Genomic DNA, 21,466 nt, shown 5'->3' with positions numbered 1-21,466 from the left:
TTTTTCTTTGGAGACAAATCACCCCATTTTAACCAACAAACAAACAGGGTAATAGAACTAGGCTTGGATTAAAACGAAGAACCATACAACAGGTAGAAGGGGAGGATAAACTTGTATTTTCAAAAAAAGAAAAAACTTTTTTTTTCTAGGAAAAAACAAACACCCCAGTAGAATCAAAATCTAAGAACAGCAAACAACAGTGGCACATCTAAATTCACATGTATGTCAGGAAGGCAGAACACTAGCAGAAAGATCCCTGTGGTGGTTTTTGGGGCCTGGCAGGCAGAGGGAGTGTCTGCAGTTAAGCCCCTGTGGTAGTGTTTAGGACCTTGAAGGCAGTAGGAATGTTCACAGTTCATTCAGACCTGGCAGGCTGAAGGAATTTGTGCAGTCAGGCCCTTATGAAGGTATTTAGGACCGGGCAGGGAGAAGTAGTGTGCGCAGTTTAGTCAGATCCCTGTGGTGATGTGTGGAGCCTGGCAAGCAGAAGAAGTGTTTGCAGTCAGGAATAGGGCCATGTGGTAGTATTTGAACCTGGCAGGCAGATGAAGTCAGTGCAGTCATGTCCCTGCGACTATTTTGGGGGCATGGCAGGCAGAATGAGTGTCCTCAGTTCGGTCAGGCCCCTTAGTGGTATTTGGGCCATGGCAGGCTGATGAACTCAATGCAGTCCAAGCCCCTATGGAGGTATCTTGAGTTTGGCAGGCAGAAGGAAAATACTCAATTCAGTCAGGCCTTGTGGTGAAATTTGGGGCACAGCCAACAGAAGAAGTGATTGCAATTGGGCTGCTGTGGTAGAATTTGGGGCCTAGAAGGCAGAAGGAGTGTGTGCATTTCATTCAGCCTTTCTGATGGTATCTGGGGCCTGGCAGGCAGATGGAGTATGTGCAGTTCAGTCAGACCCCTGTGGTGGTATTTGAGGCATGGCAGGCAGAAATGTATGTAGTCAGGCCCCTGTGATGGGTTTGGGGCCTCACAGATGAAAGGAATATGTGAAGTTCAGTCAAACCCCTCTGGTGGAATTAGGGGCCTGGCAGGCAGAAGGATAGTGCACAATTCAGTCAGGCCCCTGTGGTGGTGGCAGGCAGAAGGAGTGTGCGCAGTCATTCCTCTCTGGTGGAATTTAAGGCTTGCCAGCAGAGCAGCAACAAGACCTTCAAAGTGCTTTCATTCATCTTGCCACTCACATGGCATAATCTGGAAATCCAAGCAAAGGCAGATTGATTTTCAGAAACACTAGTTTTTCCATCAACTGTGATAACAGCCTTGAGTGATGAAGGCTCATGATATCCCCTGTCATTGAAAATATACCATCACTGGGCACACTAGTTGGTGGGCAAGACAGCACTGAGCCACTCTGACTAGGTATAGCCAGATGGTGGACTTGTGTGCCAAATTTGCCAGCCCATCTGTGTCCATTTCCTCAATAGAATCTGTGTCATAGCATGTCACAGAGATTTGTCTTGGTGTCTCCTTTGCTTGGGTAGGCTAAGAGTCTTTTTGCCAGCTGCTTTTGCTATAGCTTGTGCTAGATAGATGATTTTTATGAGCAACATGGCTTTGGTATGTTGAAGAAAAAGTACTTGGTGACAGGGTGCTGCTCCTACTTGCACTACTGTTATCTACCACATCTGTACTCTGCTTCAGCCTATGGCGCTCATGTTCACAGACCTTCTCTAACAGTATGTTCTTCTTGTAAGTCAGGCTATTAGACTGGAAGGTGAGTATCCTTTTCACACAGGGATCACAGAATGTATCATGTATATATTGTTTTTGGTGAGAGATCATAGCTTCTGTCACCTGCTTCTGCAAAGAGTCCAGAAAGCACAGCACCTCTGCAATCATTCTGTCATTCCCTATTCCTGTTTTCCTCCAGGATATTTACTATGGGGATGACATTGACCAATGTGGCACTTCTAGAACTAAGTTCTTCTGTGGCTTCCTGAAAGGGCTTCAGGATTTTGATAAGGTGACTCATAACTACCTAATCATGATGCCCTAGGGACATTGCACACCTACATCCACTTCCAAAAGGAGTGTCTGCTGTTCCACTAACCTCTGCAGCATTATATAGGTGGAATTCCAGCGGTTGCCACAATTTTGAATGAGACATTTGTGAGGCATTTCAAAATCATCCTGCTTTTCACAAAAAAGTTGCCCACCTTCACACTCCTGAGGAAGTACCAAGCTATTCTCCTGCACTTCTCTATTAACTCCTGCAGGTAGATATTCTCTTGATCCTTGGACCCCAGTCTCAGGGTCTTCTTCACTACTAGGTGCAGAGAGTGAGCAAAACATCAGATATCCTGACATCTCCCATCGGATATTGCCTTTACCATATTTGAGCCATTGTCAGTCACAAAGAAAACTGTGTTTCGACTCCTGGCTTTCTAGACTAGTTGCCAGCTCCCCTCTTCCTTGATCAGCAGCACTTGGATGCGACTACGGCACTGGTTTACAGGCTGGGGATGACCTATCTATTAAATGTTTTCCTGGAAGGAACTTTATAATTTAGGGTTAATACCTGCAGTAAATGCTTGAAACCCACATTATCCACTACCTGCAGGGTCTGTTCATCAAGGACAATAATTTTCCCAATGCGCCTGGTTGCGACTTTTAATGTTGCTTGCCTCTTTCCTCGGGATAGTGATATCGAACACCACCCATTTCCTTTATGGTGTGTTGTCATTTCTGACATCTGGCAGGGGGTTGCTGCCTTACCACCTAACTAGAGAACATAAGAAGTTGCCATACTGGGTCAGACCAAGGGTCCATCAAGCCCAGTATCCTGTTTCAAACAGTGGCCAATCCAGGCTACAAGTACCTGACAAGTAATCAAACATTAAATAGATCCTATGCTACTAAAGGCAGAAATAGCAGTGGCTATTCTCTAAGTCAGCTTGCTTGATAAGTTAATGGACTTCTCCTCCAAAAACTTATCAAAACCTTTTTTAAACCCAGCGCCACTAACTGCACTAACCACTCCTCTGGCAACAAATTCCAGAGCTTAATTGTGCACTGAGTGAAAAATAATTTTCTCCGATTTCTTTTAAATGTGCTACTTGCTAATTTCATGGAGTGACACCCCCTCCCCTTTCTGTTATCCAAAAGAGTAAATAACCGAGTCACATTTACCCAATCTAGCTCTCTCATTATTTTATAGACCTCTATCACATCCCCCTCACCCCCCCACAGCCATCTCTAATCCAGTTCTAACCTCTTTAGCCTTTCCTCATAGGGGAACCATTCCATCCCTTTTATCATTTTGGTCGCCCTTCTCTGTACCTTCTCCAGTGTATATCTTTTTTGAGATGTGGGATCCAAAACTGTACACAGTACTCAAGGTACGGTCTTACCATGGAGCAATACATTTTCCTTTTTATTCACCATTATGCTGCTTCAGGAGCCTCACTGAGGTTACCACCTCATCCCTAGGTCAACAGAACAGACTAATCCATTACTGGTTTTGCCCTATGGCCTGTGTGGAGCTGAGCTGAGTTGGGATTCCACACACCCCCCCCCCCCCCCAATATATTTCACCAAGAAAACTAGAATTTGAACTCTAAACAGGCAGATTTTAAAAAAGTAGACTGGATCAGCCTATTCAGTTGAATTATTCAACCGGACCCAAAATAATAACTCTGCGAATAGCGAGACCACTCTCCATGTTTATCGTGGGCAGGTCTTTTTTTCCCCTACTTTCTTCGTAACACACTTCCGCTTCCGGTCGGGCTTACCAGAAGCAGTGGGAGCCGGGGAGGAGAGCGGAGCAGGAGACGCTGATGTTGGGCTGCCTGGCTCCACTGTGCCATCATTGCTGTTGCTCTCTCCCACGGGCTCCCTTTTCCACCCGCTCTGGCATGGCCGGGGCGGGTGGAAAGAGACAAGGGCATGGGATCAGCTTGAGGAATACTCTTTCCCTTTTCAAACAGTGTCCACTGAATGGAAGAAGGGGGTCCCCTGACTACTAGTAGTACTACCATCCCCAGTTGAGAGTTGCAGTGGATGCTGCTTCTGCAAGTGATGCAACATCCAGTATTTGTTAGATGTCCCACTTGCCTCAGCCAAGCACAGGTCCTCCCCGACTTGGAAGTCCCTCCATATCATAGATTTCTTTGATGATTCCTTGTCTGTATCCTTGGGGTGGATGATACTGGCACTGGAGTTAGGAAGAAGCAGATGGACCCTGAGAAACAGTGGTAGAGGCAACATGCATGCCCTCTAACTGTTCTACCTCACCAATATCTCCAGTTTCCTCTCTCTCCTCCATCACTGAAGTAGAGGCTAAGATGCTGGTAACTAATAATCCTTGAAAAGTTTCTTCAGCTAATAGCTCTCCAATTTCTTCTTCAGGGAATCCGTTAAAAAAGAGATTCTGCTTTTGATTCTGATGCTGATGCCAATACTGCTTCTGCTTCTTCAACGCTAACTAAAGAAGATTGCGCTGCTGGTCGTTTTAGGGCTTGCCCTTGTACCTCTACTGTCCTGCTGCTGCTACTGCCTGCCCTTTCCCTCCCCTACAAAAGAAAAGGGAGAAAACCAGATGGTGGTCTTGGCACATCCTCTCCATATTTCAATTTCTTCTGGCTGAAGCTGCCTGCCTTTCCTGCTATTTTTATTTGAAAAAAAATCCCTCTTTATTTTAGGTGGAGGACTCCCTGTTTTAGGGATTCCTTTTCCACCTATGTTTTTTTTAACCTCGACCTCTACTTTTCCCTGAATGATATGATTTAATTTGTCACTGCAATGCCTACTGGGGATTTGGATGCTAGGGATTTTTTAATCTTTATTGCTTTGAATGGAACTGACTGTGTGAGTGTTAGTGTACACCACCTCTGACTATATCACTCTGTGTGTAAGTATGAAGCAAACACTCAAAGAAAATACAGTGTCGTCCTTTTCACTAGTGCACACACAGAACAACTGAAACTGCTCTGCTCTGTTCACTACTCACAGATCAGGATCCACAAATAAAATGATCACCTGCCTGCTTTCTTGCTCCACTCTGCAAGTTCAGAAAAAAAAAACACTCTGAACTGGCACTGTGACACTGGTCCACTGCAATTGGTCCCCAATCTCTCCCACCCTGCCTGCTCTTCACCCTCCCCAAAATCCTTTTGGCTGTGACTGCAGCCAAAAGGATTTTAAATGTTTCTAGTGCTTAACAAAAGCAAAAGCACAATTAGTTGAACACCCAGACAATATCCTGAGTTCTCTCCTCGCACATGATCAGAACGCAAGATCACCATTACTGGATCCACAGAGCAGTGATAGGCTAAATTAGAAAAATGCTTCATTCTGATAGGTTGACATTCTATTCTCTTTGCCAACACATCCTGAAGTACCCAATGAATGAAACAAATGACATCCTTTTGTTTTGGATATGCCATTCATTTTAAAGGAATGCACATCCCTAATGATAATCCTGAGGTCTCTCTCTTGCTTGCTGTACCTCATAATCTCACCCCTATCAAGAACTGTTCCCTTGGATTTCTAAAGCACAAATGCATGATTCTGCACCTTTTCAGACTGAAAGTTAGAGTCCAAGCACCTGACTATTTCTCCAACTTTTTTAGATCACTCTCATTTTGACTACTTGCTCAGAAGTATCCCTTCTGTTGAGTATCTTAATATCAACCACAAAAAAACCAAACTGCTTTTACTAAATCCTTTCTTTCACTCACACAAATATTGAACAGAACTGGCAGCTGGACAGATCCCTGAGGCACTCCTGTGATGACCCTTCTTTCCGCAAAGTGAACTCCAATTATCACTGCTTTAGTAATTTCTGTCACACAATCAGATTCTATTCCAGTCATCCCTTTGGAATCCATCCATAGGCTGTTGGCTGGCTTAGAAACTAAATGCCAGTTAAAAATGAATCAGGTGCCTGGGTTACATCTAAGTTTGATATACTTATCTTATTATTTTTTTTTTTTTATTAACTGATATCTAGAACAGGAAACAAAATGGGCTGACTGACTGAGTCTTACAGTTATTTGCTGTTATATTCAATTACCATCTAAAATATGCTAATAGTTTTCTTAGAGAACTGGGAATCAGGAAGTGTTCTATTTTTTCCAGTGAAATAGAAAGACTTCCCAAATTGGATACATCTTCTTTTTTTTTTTTTACTTTAAAGAAGATAAAATTGTAGTGAGTCTTTTGCTTAAGTAGAATCTGATTAGCATTGCAGCCTGTGAAATATCAGTCTTTTTGGAACTTGTCCAAAGAAGAGCTTATTTAACAACGAGAGCAGACATTTAGCTCACTTGCCTTTTTTTTCCCTTTTAAGACTTAGCTGTAATTCAATGCACATGGTCTTGGAATGGAAACAATAATTGTAACCAGATGATACACTCTGAGAGATGCCTTTTTTCACTTAGATTGTTCATATAGAAGTAGTAGTATCAAACTATGCCATGCTTGAAAGCAATAATAGACCTTTTTTTTTGCAATAAAACTAAAATTATAAGAGGGTCATACTTTAATTTTGCTATTGAAAAGTATAGAGTTGCCTCCACTTTGGATGGTCAAAACAGAAAATCCTTCCTGTTCTTTATTCAAATTATTTACAGAATTATCTAGAGATCTGCACATTTTATTAATAGGAATGGAAAAATGTGCACTGAATAGTGAATATTAAGTTGATTCTAGCAGATGTTTGCATTGTAAATATAATTATGCTGAAGAAATTATGCTAAAGAAATATTGGAGAGAAGATGATGGATAATGGCATCTAGACAATCTGAACCTCATCCTTTCTCCAGCACTCCTACCAATGATCAATAGCGATTTCTGACTATCCTTATCAAATTAAGAAATGTAGGCAAGAGGGCATCATTCATTCAACAAGACATTTATATAACAAGATGTGGTAAATAGAACTCATGCCAATGAGTTAACCTTGCCCCCTCCCCCAACACCCCCTCACTAACATACATGGGTCACCGTGTGAAGAAGCAGCCCAAAATATTTAAAGGCCAGCTGTGGGCTAGAGAAGCTATTACTAGGGATTTGCAGGATCCAAAAATTTGATTTGGTTTGTTCAATCATGTCATAGGTCATAGCCATTTCTCAGGTTCATTTGAAATGAAAAAAAAATGTGTTCCTTTGTTAGATTCATTTTTTTTATTTTACACTGAAGTCAATAGGAGAAGGCCCTGTTCACGTCACTGTAAAAGGGAAAAAAATGAGCCTGTGCCCATGCCCAGGCCAGGTCCCATCACTGAGGCTTAGACCCATATCAAATACTGAGTCCTGATCAAGGCTAGGTCCCATTACCAAGGCCCAGGCCTAGGCCCATGTCCAATGTCAGGGCCCGGCTGAAGTGGATCCCGTTGCCAATCCCAGGCCTAGACCTGAGACCTATGCTTGGGCCCAATGCAAGGACCAGGCCTTCTACCTTAGCCTTTTTTCTTCTGGAGATTAGAAATGACATTGTCCGCCCGAAGGATGTACCCACAGTGATATCACTGCAGCACCTTTCTCCCAAGTGAAAGGCATCATTTTGATATGTAGCTATTGAAATGTAAAGAACAAAATGGTGCCACCCACTGCAGTGGGGTCACTGCTGCATGTCCTTCAGGCTTACAATGTCATTTTTAGTTTCCAAATGAAGAAAGAAAACAGCAGAATGCCTCTAGGCCTAGACCTCAGCCAGAGCTTTGGCAACAGAGCTTGATCTTAGCTGGGTCCCGGTGCCAGTTCCAGACTTAGGTCCAAGCCCAGGTCTTGGCAAGGGGACCTGATCTTTTCCAAGTCCCAGTGTCGAACCCCGGCCTAGGCCTGGGCCTCATTGATGGGATCTGGCTTTGGCCAGACCCCGGCATTGGACCTGGGTTATTTTATTTATTATTTATTTATTTATTTATTTATTGGTCTGTGTTATTTTAGTAATAGTGCACTCTATTTTTTTAATAGGGCACCCTATTTCCCGAAAACAAAAAATTCACAAATTTTTCAATTTGTGTAAAAAAATATTTTCTTTTGATATGAATTGGAAATGTATTTATTATTATTTATTACATTTATTAATCAGTTTCCAATTTTTCATTAAAATCTTCCAAAGCAATCACATTTTTCATTTTCTTATCAAACAAATGCACAGCCCTAGCTATTATCTGCTTCCCTCTTGATCAGAGTATGTTCCTCTGGACCCTATTGCTTCCTGCAGCACTGGCCAGACTCAGAGATGTCAATGAGTTAGCCTTGTCTCCCACTGATGTCATCCATGGGCCACCCTCTAAACAACTGGCCAGAAGTGGGTTTCTACTGGCATATGCCTTTGTGATCCCATTCAGGAACCACTAGAGAGTGTTATTGACTACACATGATAGACTATTTTTTGCTGGGTTTGTGTTGGTTTTTATTGATGATTGGACTTATTCTTGATTCTGTGGGTCTTATTCTTGACAGCAAGGTTTTCCAGGCTTGTTTTTATTTCATGCTTTTTTGTTTTGGTTCTTTCCTCCTCTGTACTTGCACTTTATCACTTTCTTTAGTAGTTGTTAAGTATTTAATAGTTGTCTAAAATATGTTTTAGGCCTCCAAGAAAGGGAACATAATTCTGGTGATTATGGGTAAAAGGATTTATCAGCACATATTTGTGTTTCCATTGTTAGGGCCAGGGGTAGACAACTCCAGTCCATGGGTGCCACAAGTCATTCTGCTTTTCAGGATTTCTATAATGAATATGCATGAGATGTTTTTTCATGCAGTGAAGGCAATGGTTGCAAAATCTCATGCATATTCAGTATGGATATCTTGAAAATCTTACCAGCTGTGACACTTGAGGGCCAGAGTTGCCTACCCCTGGAACTGTTTATCCTTTCCATCAGATTTAATTTCCCAGTAGTCAATAAATGCTTCTGTCTCCCCCTGTAAGGGCTAATCTTTTAAATTCAAGATCCTTCAGAGGATTTACATGATATTCTTGCTGATGAGTGTTTTGATGTTCATTGCAGAATCTTCGATTCATGAGGGTGATAACTTTTACTTGTCACAGGTTTGTCCCCCAAGTTTCTCTTTTGAATGGGAATCAAGTGTGGGCAAAGAAGGGGGAGGCGTGGCTGTGATCCATTGATCATGTTTATCTGTGAGAAAATACCCGGGTAACAGCCACTGAGGGCAGAATACATCTTGGTAAAATTAAATGATCTTGTTAAATTAGAAATGTTAGTGGTTTACCATACTCCACAAAATCTCTCTGAAAATCTCTCAGAACTATTAGAGGTGATATCTAATTAGTTTTCAAAACCCTGGGACTAATAGAATTAGATGATTTTAATTTTCATTTGGAGGTAACATAGAAAGGGCTTTCAGTTGACTTTATGACTACTATGGGTTTTGTTTTGTTTTTTTCAGTTTGTTAGTAAGCCAAGACCAAGGCCAATGTAAGCCTATTTATTCACTCCACTCACCCAAACTTACCATAGCAGTGGTTCCAGAGCTGCGCTCCCTTTTCTGGCAGTATTAACTGGTATAGTGCCCTCTAGACCTCATACTTGTGGGATTTTGCTGCCCCAAAACTTTAGACACTCTAGGCACACACAGTTGGTCATATTTTAGATTTGTTTTTCATGATTGTGAATCTGGAAATGGTTTTAGACTGGATGATATTTAAGTGATGCCATTTCCCTGATTAGATCACGCCACTATTTCTTTGAAGATAAAAGGTCTCAAGGTAAGTAGGAGTAAAAACTTGGTGGTTCACAATACCCAGAGAAGAAAAAATTTAAACTCCACTCCTTATTTAGAAATACTCTACTATTACATTCTATGGGTGAAACTTTCAAAGGCATATGCCTGTGTAAAATGTGGTTATATATGTATAAATAGAGTTTTTGAAAATTACCCCTGGAGTTGAACACATACAAGTGTGTGTGGTAGCAATTTTGGGCATTATTTTATGCATACTGCAAAGAGGCGTACCTGGGGATGGAGATGGTGCAGGGAAATCATTTACACAATTACTTTTGATTTTCAAAAGTATGCACGTAAATAGTTGCATTGACATATAAACCTGTTCTCTAATAGACATACATTTGCATGCCTATGCTGCGCTAAGATAGGCACAGTGCCACTGATTTTCAAAGCGAACTTACATGTTTAAATCTGCTTTGAAATTTAGGACTGAAGTCCATGTGTACTTTATACTTGCAGACTTCAGCTCTGTAAAGGCTGTTATAAAATTTACCCTCTCTATGTAGCAGAGGAAAACAGCTAGAATAAAATAATAATGAAACACATCCCAGAGGTGTCCCTTCCTCAGATTCTTCCATGGCATCTTTTGCTTCTTAAAAATAGCAATAAGAGTTTTGAACAGAGGAGCTCTGTGTGTGGACATGAAGCTAGAATGTTTTTATAAACTTGACCTGGTATAGGCATTTTTGCAAAATGCATGCTGTGTCAGTACTGTTGTTACAAATCATTCTGAATGGGATGGAAAGTATTCTGGATGAACAGAATTTTCAATTTATGGTACAGCATTTGTGTTAATTAGTGGACACATGGAGATTAATGCTACTTATTTCTGCTCTAAATGTATGCACATAATTTCAGTATGCACATATAATTCCAATATTTTATAAACATATACAAATATATTTTGTGCACAATGTAACTGTAACATTACGCAAATAAACACCCAGGATTAAAAGTGGCGGTAAGTAATTTTTTAAGAATGCATGAGTACTTGGAAATACTAGTTCGCTGATACTGCCACCAGTTCAACCAGTCCTTCTCTAGTTTATTTAGACTCTCTAGCACTTCACCTTGATCCCTCAACATTTCACCCAGAACTCCTATCCAAAAACTGCAGAAAAAGACAAGTCTGAGGCCCTTAGCAGGCATAAAAATATTTGAACAAGTTCTATAATATATACTTGTATATCTCTAATAAAATAGCACCTCTAGTGCATCCTTCTGAACCCATCCCCATTTTTTTTTTCCTAGTAATATATATATATAAAAGCAAAAATACACACATACTCTCAATGTTTATAAACAGCATATATGGACATATGTATTTATTTATTTATGTGTGAGTTTTCCTATACCGAAGTTTAGTACAAGCCTTCACTCTAATTTACAATTGTAACAACTTTTACAGAGATAACATTAATAATATTGATAACAAATAACAATCATAACAGAGAAAACAATAAGTAATAAATAACAGTGTAAATAATATACATTAAATTGTAATTGGGCATCGATCCAGCATTGGTAGCGGAGAGTGTACTGGATGATATTCTGTAGTTAGTACATTAAATTCTGGATGTGAACGGAGGAGGGAGGTATATTGTAATTCAAATCATAATGTGAGAGAAGTGCTTTGTTTTATAAGTGTGAATGTGTTGTTGAGATTTGTGTGCTAGTGTTGTTAACCGATGCCGTCTTTGTAGGCTTGGCGAAATAGCCATGTTTTTAGTTCTTTTTTGAATATTTTTGAATTGTTTTGCATCCTTAGGTATCCTGGTATTGTGTTCCATAGCAGTGGTCCAGCTACTGATAAAGCTCTCTGTCTTGTGGTAGTTAGTTTGGCAGTTGAGACTGGGGGTATTGCGAATAAAGCTTTGTCGGTGGATCTAGTGTTACATCGGGATTTATGCTGTTGAAGAATGTTCTTTAGGGTGGTAAATTCATTGTTGTGCATTGATTTATGTAGGATCATTAGTGTTTTGTATTCTATCCGTTTTTGGATGGGTAGCCAGTGAAGTTCTTTTAGAGTTTGTGTGATGTAATCAAATTTTTTTTGCCCGGTGAGAATTCTTGCGGTGGTGTTTTGGAGAATTTGGAGTGGGGGTGTGGTAGTTTTGGAGAGACCAAGGAGTAGGGCATTGCAGTAGTCGAAGCTTGAAAAGATCAGGGATTTCAGAATGGTTCTAAAGTCAGGTGGGTTCAGAAGTGGTTTTAGGCGTTTAAGGATCATTAGTTTGTAGAAGCCTTCTTTAATTTTCATAGCAATGTGATGTTTGAGGTTCAATTCAGGGTCTATCCATATTCCTAGATTGTTGAGGTTTTCACTTGGTTTGATGATGATATCGTCTAGCAGCATGGTGTTGTAAGTGTTTTCTTCAGATTTTTTCCTTTCAAATAGGATGTATTCTGTCTTGTCCATGTTGAGGCGTTGACTCATTTGACTTAGGAGGCTCTTTATGTTTTTGAGATAGGTGGCTGCAAGTTTAAGGATTTCTTCTAGGTTGTTTGATATAGGGATGATTAGCTGTATGTCATCGGCATACAAGAAGTATGTGACTCCAAGACTCGATAGTAGTTGGCATAAAGGGAGAAGATATATGTTGAACAGTGTGATGGATAATACTGAACCTTGAGGTACTCCTGTTTCAAGTGGGATTGGCTCAGTGTTGATATTGTTGATGTTTACCTGGAATGATCTGTTGTTTAGGAAGGAAGCAAACCATTTTAGGGTTAAGTCCATCAGTCCTATTTCTTGTAGCCTTATGCACATATAGCTGTTCTAGACCTCTCATGATTTTAAAGACCTCTATCATATCCCCCCCCCCCCCCAGCCTTCTGTTCTCCAAGCTAAACAGCCCTAACCTCTTTAGCCTTTCCTCATAGGGGAGCTATTCTATCCCCTTTATCAGTTTGGTTGCCCTTCTCTGTACCTTCTCCATCATAACTATATCTTTTTTGAGAAATGGCAACCAGAATTGTACACAGTACTCAACGTTGGGTCTCACCATGGAGCAATACAGAGGCATTATGACATTTTCCATTTTATTCCCCATTCCCTTCCTAATAATTCCTAATATTCTGTTTGCTTTTTGACTACAAAGATCAGGCAAGGGATGCAAGCAGGCAGGCTTATTGATACTGGTCCCAAGGGTGTTATTCATTCATATTTATAGAAGATGTATTGCTCCTTTGTTTTATTTACTTTTAAATAAATGAATAGGCATAATACATGGCTAGTTAATGCATATGGATGAGGGCTAAGCATAACTTTTCAATGAAAGTTCTTCACTATTTAGTAAGAAGAGAAGAATTCATTTTAGCATAGAGAACTGTATGGTCTTAAAATTACATTAGACATAAGAGTCCTCCAATCAATGTCCAAACTCTTTGTTTCAGCTTAGTTGAAGTTAGATTAACAGGAGTGCCAAGGAAATGATTTATAACTTAGGCGCACTTTCTGAAATGCCTGTATTTCTCATTTCTGTCACATATAGAAGAATATCCATAATGCTTTGCTGTCCTTTCTTCCATTTTATTTGATTCAGAAATCCTTTAAGATATATTTTGATTATGGTGGCTTGAATTGTCCCTACAGCTGGGGTCTTCATGCCACTGTTGCTAGTGCCCTTTTCCCATCTTTTGGTACTTTAGTATGCTCGTGCCACAGTTGGTGCTCCTTTGCCCTTCTTATTGTGACTTGAGGTGTTCCTGCCTCTGTTTGGACTGCTTTGCCTGCTCAAGGTGGCTCGGGTATTCATGACACTGTTAGTGATGCTTTACCCCTCTTTTGGGTTTTGGCTGTTCATGCCACATTTGTTGTTATCACTTGCCCATCTCATAGTGCCTTGGGGTGTTTCTGCCTCTGTTTGGCCTACTTTGCCCCTTCTTACAGTGCCTTGGGGTGATCATGGTGACGCTTTGCTCTTTGGAGTTCCATGGGGTGTTCAGGCCACTATTGTTGTTGCCCCTTGCCCCCTCACAGTGTCTTGCCCTTTCTTACATTTCCTTGGGGTGTATTTGCCATTGTTAGTACTGTTTTGCCTCTTTTATTGTGTTTTGGAATGTTCTCATCACTGTTTGTGATGCTTTTCCCCCTTTTATTGCCTTAACCAGTACATGTCTTTGTTTGGTATATTCTGCAATTGTCATGGTGCCTTGAGTTATTCATACCACTCCTGTTGTCACTTTGCCCTATTTTTGATATCTTGGAGAGCTGTCTCTTTGCTGCTGATACCTACTTGCAAATTTCAGTAAGAATGGATAGAAATCCAAAATATTAGAAGCCAAAATACGATGCATTGCTTCCCTCATTGACTTCAGTGGAGAACAAATAAATGACATAATAAAAAATACAAATTTGGGGGCTAAACCAAATTAAAAACTGAACTTATTACATTATCAACCAGTCGCCCAGACTTTGCCTTAATCATGGTAATTAACATCCCTACCTCATAAGGGCAATTCATCAATGCTATAAGCACATTGACTGGCATATATATTCTTTTAATTTAAACCCCTGCTTCTTTTCTCAGATCCAAGTTATTTTATTCCCTTGTTTTATTGTAACTGCATTCCTTAGCCTTCTCTTGATCTATGTTTTTTACTACTATTATTATTATTATTATTTATTACTAAATGTTATTTTTTGATTTTGTTCCTATCCACTTGTTAATTGTGAACCGACATGATGCGATATTTATCGCGAATGCCGGTATAGAAAAACTTAAAATAAATAAATAAATAAAATAAATAAAAAGGGATCCAAATGAACCAAAATATCAAACCAAACTGAAAAATGTTTCTGTGCACACAGCTAGGAGCATGACCAGCTTTGGAAATTCCAAAAAGCAATGAATCAACTATATGAATTCATACTCACCCAGCATCAAGTAAATGAGAAAATATTTGTACCAAGAACTGACCTTATGGCAGGTAGGAGTCATTCTTGAAGGTCTATTTGTTCACAGAAGCACTAAGTATATAGACAGAAGCATTCCAAAGTAGAAACAGAATTATTAAAATGTTGAAATAAGTTACATTTTCATGACTGTGAGGACACAATGAATAATTAACACCACTTTATAATTACAAATATGCCATAATAGAAAGACTAGAAAACATTTGATGAAAAATTCAGTATAAAAATTAGGAGAAAAAAGAAGCAATGGAAGAATAGTAAAGACCAGTTAAACTAAGTGATAAGAGATACAGGAGCAAGTCATTGCAAGGTGCTGGTAATATCCAAGACCTGGCCAATCAATGGTCCATATGCATAAGTGATAAAATTTAATGTGTTTCTTTCAGCTATGTGAAAGCTTAGGCAGTAGGGATATGCATTTATTTGAAACAAATGGATAAAATGCAATGAATGAGTGCATTTTTATTTAATTTGTGGACCCCTGAAATTAATGAAGTGTGCCCATGAATTTAAAGAAAAATTGTCATCTCATTCTTTTATGTTTCCCATTCAATTATGGCCCGTTCTGTTATGACTGCAGCTGCCCGCGGGTTTCCCCGCGAGCAGGCACACTCACCTCATGCTGCATCTTCACCCAACGCGGCAGGACACCGCTGTCGGGCCTTCCCATGCGGCCGGAGCCGTGGACTGAAGTTCCTTCTGCGACCCGGAGGCCGCCCTGCATTGTCCCCTTCACCGCAGCTAGAGCCGCAGACTTTCCTGCCTTCTTCGGTGCTGGGACCGCCCCCAACGCTGCCTCCCATCTTTGCGGCGCTAAGGCCGCATCCCCGGGCTGGCCCGGTGGCTGGAGCCGCCCCCAGGGCTCCCCGCAGTGGCCGAAGCCGCTGCCGACGGCAGGGCCTGCTCCTCAGGCTCTGTCAGCGTCTGTATGCGATGACGATGGTGCAGGCCACTGTCCACGGTCCTGCACAGCTCCCTGCTGCTCTCCTTAGGCGCCGGCGTGCGCCTCTCTACAGAATTTAAAGGGCCAGGCACAGGAAGTGTGCTGGCCCCACCTTTGATGGGACTTCCTGCTTTAGCCCTATAAAGGGCTGCTCCGTCAGTCTATTCTGGGCCTTGCATTGGAGTTTCTTCACTCTGGAGGCTCCTGCCTGCCAGAGCTCCGTCAGGTCTTCCATTGTCTTTGTGGAGCTCCTTATCTCGTCTTGTCTTCTCGTCATGCCACGTCATGTCTTCATAGCCTGAGGTTCTCGTCCAGGTGTTCTGGTGTCTTGATGATCTTCTACGTCCTGGTGTTCTTGCCTTCCTGGATGTTAGTTCCTGTGTCTTCGTCTTCAACGCTCCTGAACCTTCTGGTCCTGTGGGCTGGACTCCCTCGGACGACGTCTTTCCCAGGTTGGAGTGGCCTGCAGGTGGACAGGTGTCCTGCGCTCTCGAGCCGTCATGTCCTGGATTTTTCCTGCGCTGTCCCGTTTTCCTCGTGGTCCGTGACCAGCCTGCAAGGGCTGTGTAGGGCGCGCAGTGGGACAGGGTGGTCCGCGACTCAGTCCCGTGGGTGGCCTGAGTAGGGCGCCCTGAGAGACAGTGCCAATGTCCGCCTTCCCTACTTCTCGTCTTGTCTGGATTCCAAGTTCCTCATTATGTTTGCACTTCAGCGTCATGTCTCTGATGTCGTTGCATCGACCCTGGTCCGGGATGCCATCGCATCGACCACTGGTCTGTGATGTCTTCGCATCAGCCTTGGTGTCAAGTCTCGTCTGTGATGCCGTCGCATCAACCCAAGTCTTCATGCCATGTGATGCCGTTGCATCAATCCTCATAGTCTTGTCTTCGTGTCAAGGTCCATCTGCCCTCAACCTCAGGCCAGGCCTGCTGCTCCATGCTGCTCGCAGCAGGTCCGAAAGGGCTCGGAATGGTTGGAGGACCATTCAACTTCCAACATCCTCAGATGTTGGCCTTGGAGCTTGCTGGCCTGGCAGAGGGTCAGCCATGTGGAGCCACCGTCAACCCTTGGCTCGGCCCTGAAGGTCTGGGTTGGTCTGAGGCCCAAGGGCACATGAAACACCCCCACACGTAACACGTTCAAATCTATGGCTCTGCTGAGCAAACAAGTGGTAACTACAGCAATCAATTTTTGCATGTGTGACATTACAGCCTTCTGGGAGCTGAGGTGAGACAAGTTGGCAAGGAGATCAGATGGAGGACAAATCATGGTGAAGCATTTTTTTAATGAGCTTATATCTGCCATCTGGATCAAGTGACACTGACATCCTTCCACTTAAAGGTCTGAGCATGTTCAAGAAATTCTTTATTTTCTCTCTGTCAGTTGGCAGAGAAGCATCTCTTTTACAGAAGCTTTAAAAAGCTTTAAAAAAGTAGACTTTGATGCTGGTAAAGGGCTTTTTCTCAACGTTTCTGCTGCACTCACCAGTCAGTGGTCTGATCTCTGTCTCTTACTCACTGTCAAAGAATAAAGACAGAAGCAGTGGCACTGTTGTCATGGAGTGGGAAATCAGCTGGATGGGGATTTTCCCTGCAGGAGTAGGGCCAAACTCTAGGGTAAAGCCAGACAAGATCTTCTGCCTGACCAGCCACCTTCCCCTTGGGTTGAGCCCACAGTTTCTGGTGGCTGGAGACAAGCAGGGTCTAGAGGCAGGGCAAGTGCTGGAGACAAGGCAAGCCCAGGCAATAAGAAAGGAACTGGAGGCAGCGACTGAAACCAGTGGCACAGGCTGGAACTGGAGGCACAGGTGGATACTGAAGGCAGGCAGATACTGAGGTCAGACCGAGGCTAGAGACAGGGCTAGATCAGAAGGTAAATCCTGGTCTAAAGACAGGGCTGGACTAGATACATGGCTGGAACTGGAGGTAAGGGCTGGATAGGGAAACACAGAAGGCCCACTGGGAACTGGGGTCACAGGGAGTGATTGACAGGATGAGACAAAGACTGGATAGGACTAGACAAGGACAGGATAGGACTTCAGAAGGCCTGAAAGCCAAAGTAAGGCAGGACAAGGTGGCATATAAATGCTATAAATAAATAATTTCATTACAGGTAGTGCTTTGGGAGCTTAGCTTCTCTGTGACATCCTTGAAGGGCTTCAGGATTTGGATCAGCTGCCTCATCACTACCAAATCATGATGCCCCAGCAGGTGATCCACACTTATCCCTGTTTCCAGAGTCAGATCATGAAGGGGTGTCTGCTGCTTCACTAATATCTGAAGCATCATTTAGATGAATTCCAAATTGCCAAACCATTTTAAAGAGCTTTTTGGGCATGTGAATCCAAGAAAAATCTGTTGGGAAGGTTCAAAATACACATAATTAACATTCAGATGTTTCACATAACATTTACATGGATATCTCGATGTGAACTGAGCACCTAATGTCAGAACTTCATATCACATAGAAAGAAGTCTCTTCCTGCGATCTTGAGTTATCCTAGTTATATCAGGGAATATGCATATCTTCTGACCATAGTATGGCAGTAACCTGTTTCGCAAGAAAAATCTGAGACAGTATTTCTATCATTAAGAAAAGCAAAAGAGACCAAAAAAGTTCCCCTTTTAGATATAAGGGCCTCTTGTGAGGATTCAAGAAGATCCGCTAAATTCAATGAAGAATCTTGTTCCTGATCTTCATGAGTGCCAGATATCTGCTGTGGCAAATAATACGCTTTAGTGATAACAGGCATCGCCTCTGTAGAAATCTTTAGAGCTTGTGAAATATAATTCTTAAAAAGTTCTAATGGTGAAATCAATTTGCTAATTGGAAAATTAAGAACTCGTAGAGTCAAACTTCTCATGGTATTTTCAATATTCTCTAGTTTCTTGGAAAAGATTAAATCAGATTGAAACAAACCATTTTGTATTTTTTCAACTGTAGACACTCGTGACTCCAGAACTTCAATTTCCTCCCATATAAAGAAACCAATTTACCAATAGCAGAAACACATTGGTTAGTGTCCAAAGACATTTTTGTTAAAGAGGGAATAGCAGCTTCTAAAGAAGCTAAGGCATTCCAGACAGTGTCCTATATAATAACTGGGGGTTTAATTAAAGTTCCCTTTGAAGCCAAACATAACCTGGTATCCATGCCACTTTCACTCAATACAGTGCTGTTAACAGCCAAATCCCCTCCAAGTACCAAAGACAAGTCTTCATTGAGGGAATATCAGATTGGTGGAAAAGACTCCTCCAGCTAATCCCTCCAATGAAGGCACAAAACTGAAGTCTGCAGCTGTCATTGTGGTGGTACCCCCAGGCGCCAGAATCACCGTTCAACTATGGGGCTTGCCAGTTTCAGTTCCGCTACCTCAGGCGTTTTGCTGAATGAAGGGGATGGTGTGGCAGGCACACCGGAACTTAAAGATGTTTCTTCAGCCTGTGACATCGGCGTTCACTCCCCGTTGGCATCCACAAGGACAATTATCAGCCTTGTTACAGATGACAGGGAAAAGAAGCCCTCGTTCTGAGGCTTGAGGAAGCCTATCAAAGGAAAAGCTTGGACAGATTCCTTCAGTTTGGCTTTCCTTTTGGTATGAAGCGTCATGGAAAAGGAAAACAGGTAAACGGAGAGAGAGAGCTCCAGCCCAGCCTCTCAGTGAGCGGCCACCTTGGTCCCCCCATATAGATTACATTCCAGAGGGTGTCAACATCTTGAATCAGATGATTATGACACATCCTGCATTCTTCCTGCTTTTCATAGAGAAGTCCCCTCCCCCCTTCACACTTTGATGAAAATGTCCTGCTATTTTCCTGCAGCTCTCTATCAGGTCTTTCTGAAATAAATATCCATGGTCATTGGGCTGTGGACCTAAGACATCCCTCATTGCCAGGTGTAGCAAGTGTGCAAAGTAATGGATCCACCAAAAGCCCCAATCTTCTGTTGCCCTTATATGTTTTTCATTGTCTGTCACAGAGAAACCTGTCTGAAGGCTCTTGGCTCTCCAATCTAGCTGCTACACTCCAGTATCTTTCTTATTGCGGATAGAAAATTGCAGGAGATATGAGGGCTATCAATCACCTGGGTGTGCAGCACAGCTCACCTTTACCCTGATACTCATTCCCTGCTAGAGCTGCTATTTACATTTTCGAATAACAGAAGGACTAGGGGGCATTCCATGAAGTTAGCAAGTAGCACATTTAAGACTAATCAGAGAAAGATTTTTTTCACTCAACGCACAATTAAGCTCTGGAATTTGTTGCCAGAGGATGTGGTTAGTGCAGTTAGTGTAGCTGGGTTCAAAAAAGGTTTCGATAAGTTCTTGGAGGAGAAGTCCATTAACTGCTATTAATCAAGTTGACTTAGGAAATAGCCACTGCTATTAATTGCATCAGTTCATCAACCAACCTCTTCCCTTCAATAATAATTCTATAACATATACCAATACAAGGGATGCTTGTGTCCTGGTATTACTTATGTACGGTGGCTATTGTTCAAGGACAGCCAATTTTATGGGTGTCCTTCTTTTTAGCCCCGTCTATTAATCTTTATTATCCAAAATTCAATGTAGATTTTCTATTTTGTCTTTTTCTTTTTTATCTAAAAAGATCCCCTTATCTCCCCGTTTTATGAGGCGACCCGCTACTTGTTTGTCAATACTTATCAGGACATCCGTCTCAATTGCTTCTCGCGGGGATCGCGTCTGCCTGCCCGACATGGGCCATGTTTCGGCACTCTTGTGCCTGCTTCAGGGGCTACGGGGGGGGGTTGTGCTTCAGGGGCTACGGGGGGGGTTGTGCGCCTACACAGTGGACGCCGTCCACGAGTAGGAACATTATCAACATGACACTGGAGAACTAACAGATATCGAGTACCTGTTTAGGACACAGCACAAACCCCCCCCCCCCCGTAGCCCCTGAAGCAGGCACAAGAGTGCCGAAACATGGCCCATGTCGGGCAGGCAGACGCGATCCCCGCGAGAAGCAATTGAGACGGATGTCCTGATAAGTATTGACAAACAAGTAGCGGGTCGCCTCATAAAACAGGGAGATAAGGGAATCTTTTTAGATAAAAAAGAAAAAGACAAAATAGAAAATCTACATTGAATTTTGGATAATAAAGATTAATAGACGGGGCTAAAAAGAAGGACACCCATAAAATTGGCTGTCCTTGAACAATAGCCACCGTACATAAGTAATACCAGGACACAAGCATCCCTTGTATTGGTATATGTTATAGAATTAATTGCATCAGTAGCATGGAATCTTTAGTGTTTGGGTACTTACCAGGTTCTTGTAGCCTGGTTTGGTCTCTGTTGGAAACAGGATGCTGGTCTTGATGGACCCTTGGTCTGACCCAGCATGGCAATTTCTTATGTTCTTACCTCAACCAGGTCCCACCACTGTGACATCAGGGAGAGTTAAGCATGCATGGCTTTCTCCCTGGTCCAGATATTGCTGGTGAAACACATACCCTCTGGCTTAGCCAGCTGTGCCTGTATGCAACTGTGGCACTGGATGTATAATGTAGGGATAACCTGCTTACTAAATGTGGTCCTGGAAGGCACTTTGTAATTGGGGGCTAACATATGCAGCAGACGCTTAAAGCCTACGTTCTCCACAACTTGCAGGGGCTAGTCATCCAGGGCAATCATTTCTCAGATGCACCTCATTACTACTTTCAATGCTGCCTGCATCTTGCCCCAGGACAGTGACACGGAATACTACCTCATTTCCTCTATGGTGGGTTGTCACAGCAGACACATAGCAAGGGGCTGATGGTCTGCTTCCTGACTGCTGGAATCAGCATGGGAAAAAGTCTTCTCCTTTTCAACTCCTTTCCTCTTATTTTGTGTTGAGTGGTAGAGGAGGTCCCTAGGCTAGTACTGCCTCTCTCCA

Source organism: Rhinatrema bivittatum, chromosome 6 (genome assembly GCF_901001135.1).
Source record: "Rhinatrema bivittatum chromosome 6, aRhiBiv1.1, whole genome shotgun sequence".
Taxonomy (NCBI): Eukaryota; Metazoa; Chordata; class Amphibia; order Gymnophiona; family Rhinatrematidae; genus Rhinatrema; species Rhinatrema bivittatum.
Note: the sequence above shows the minus strand (reverse complement) of the source record.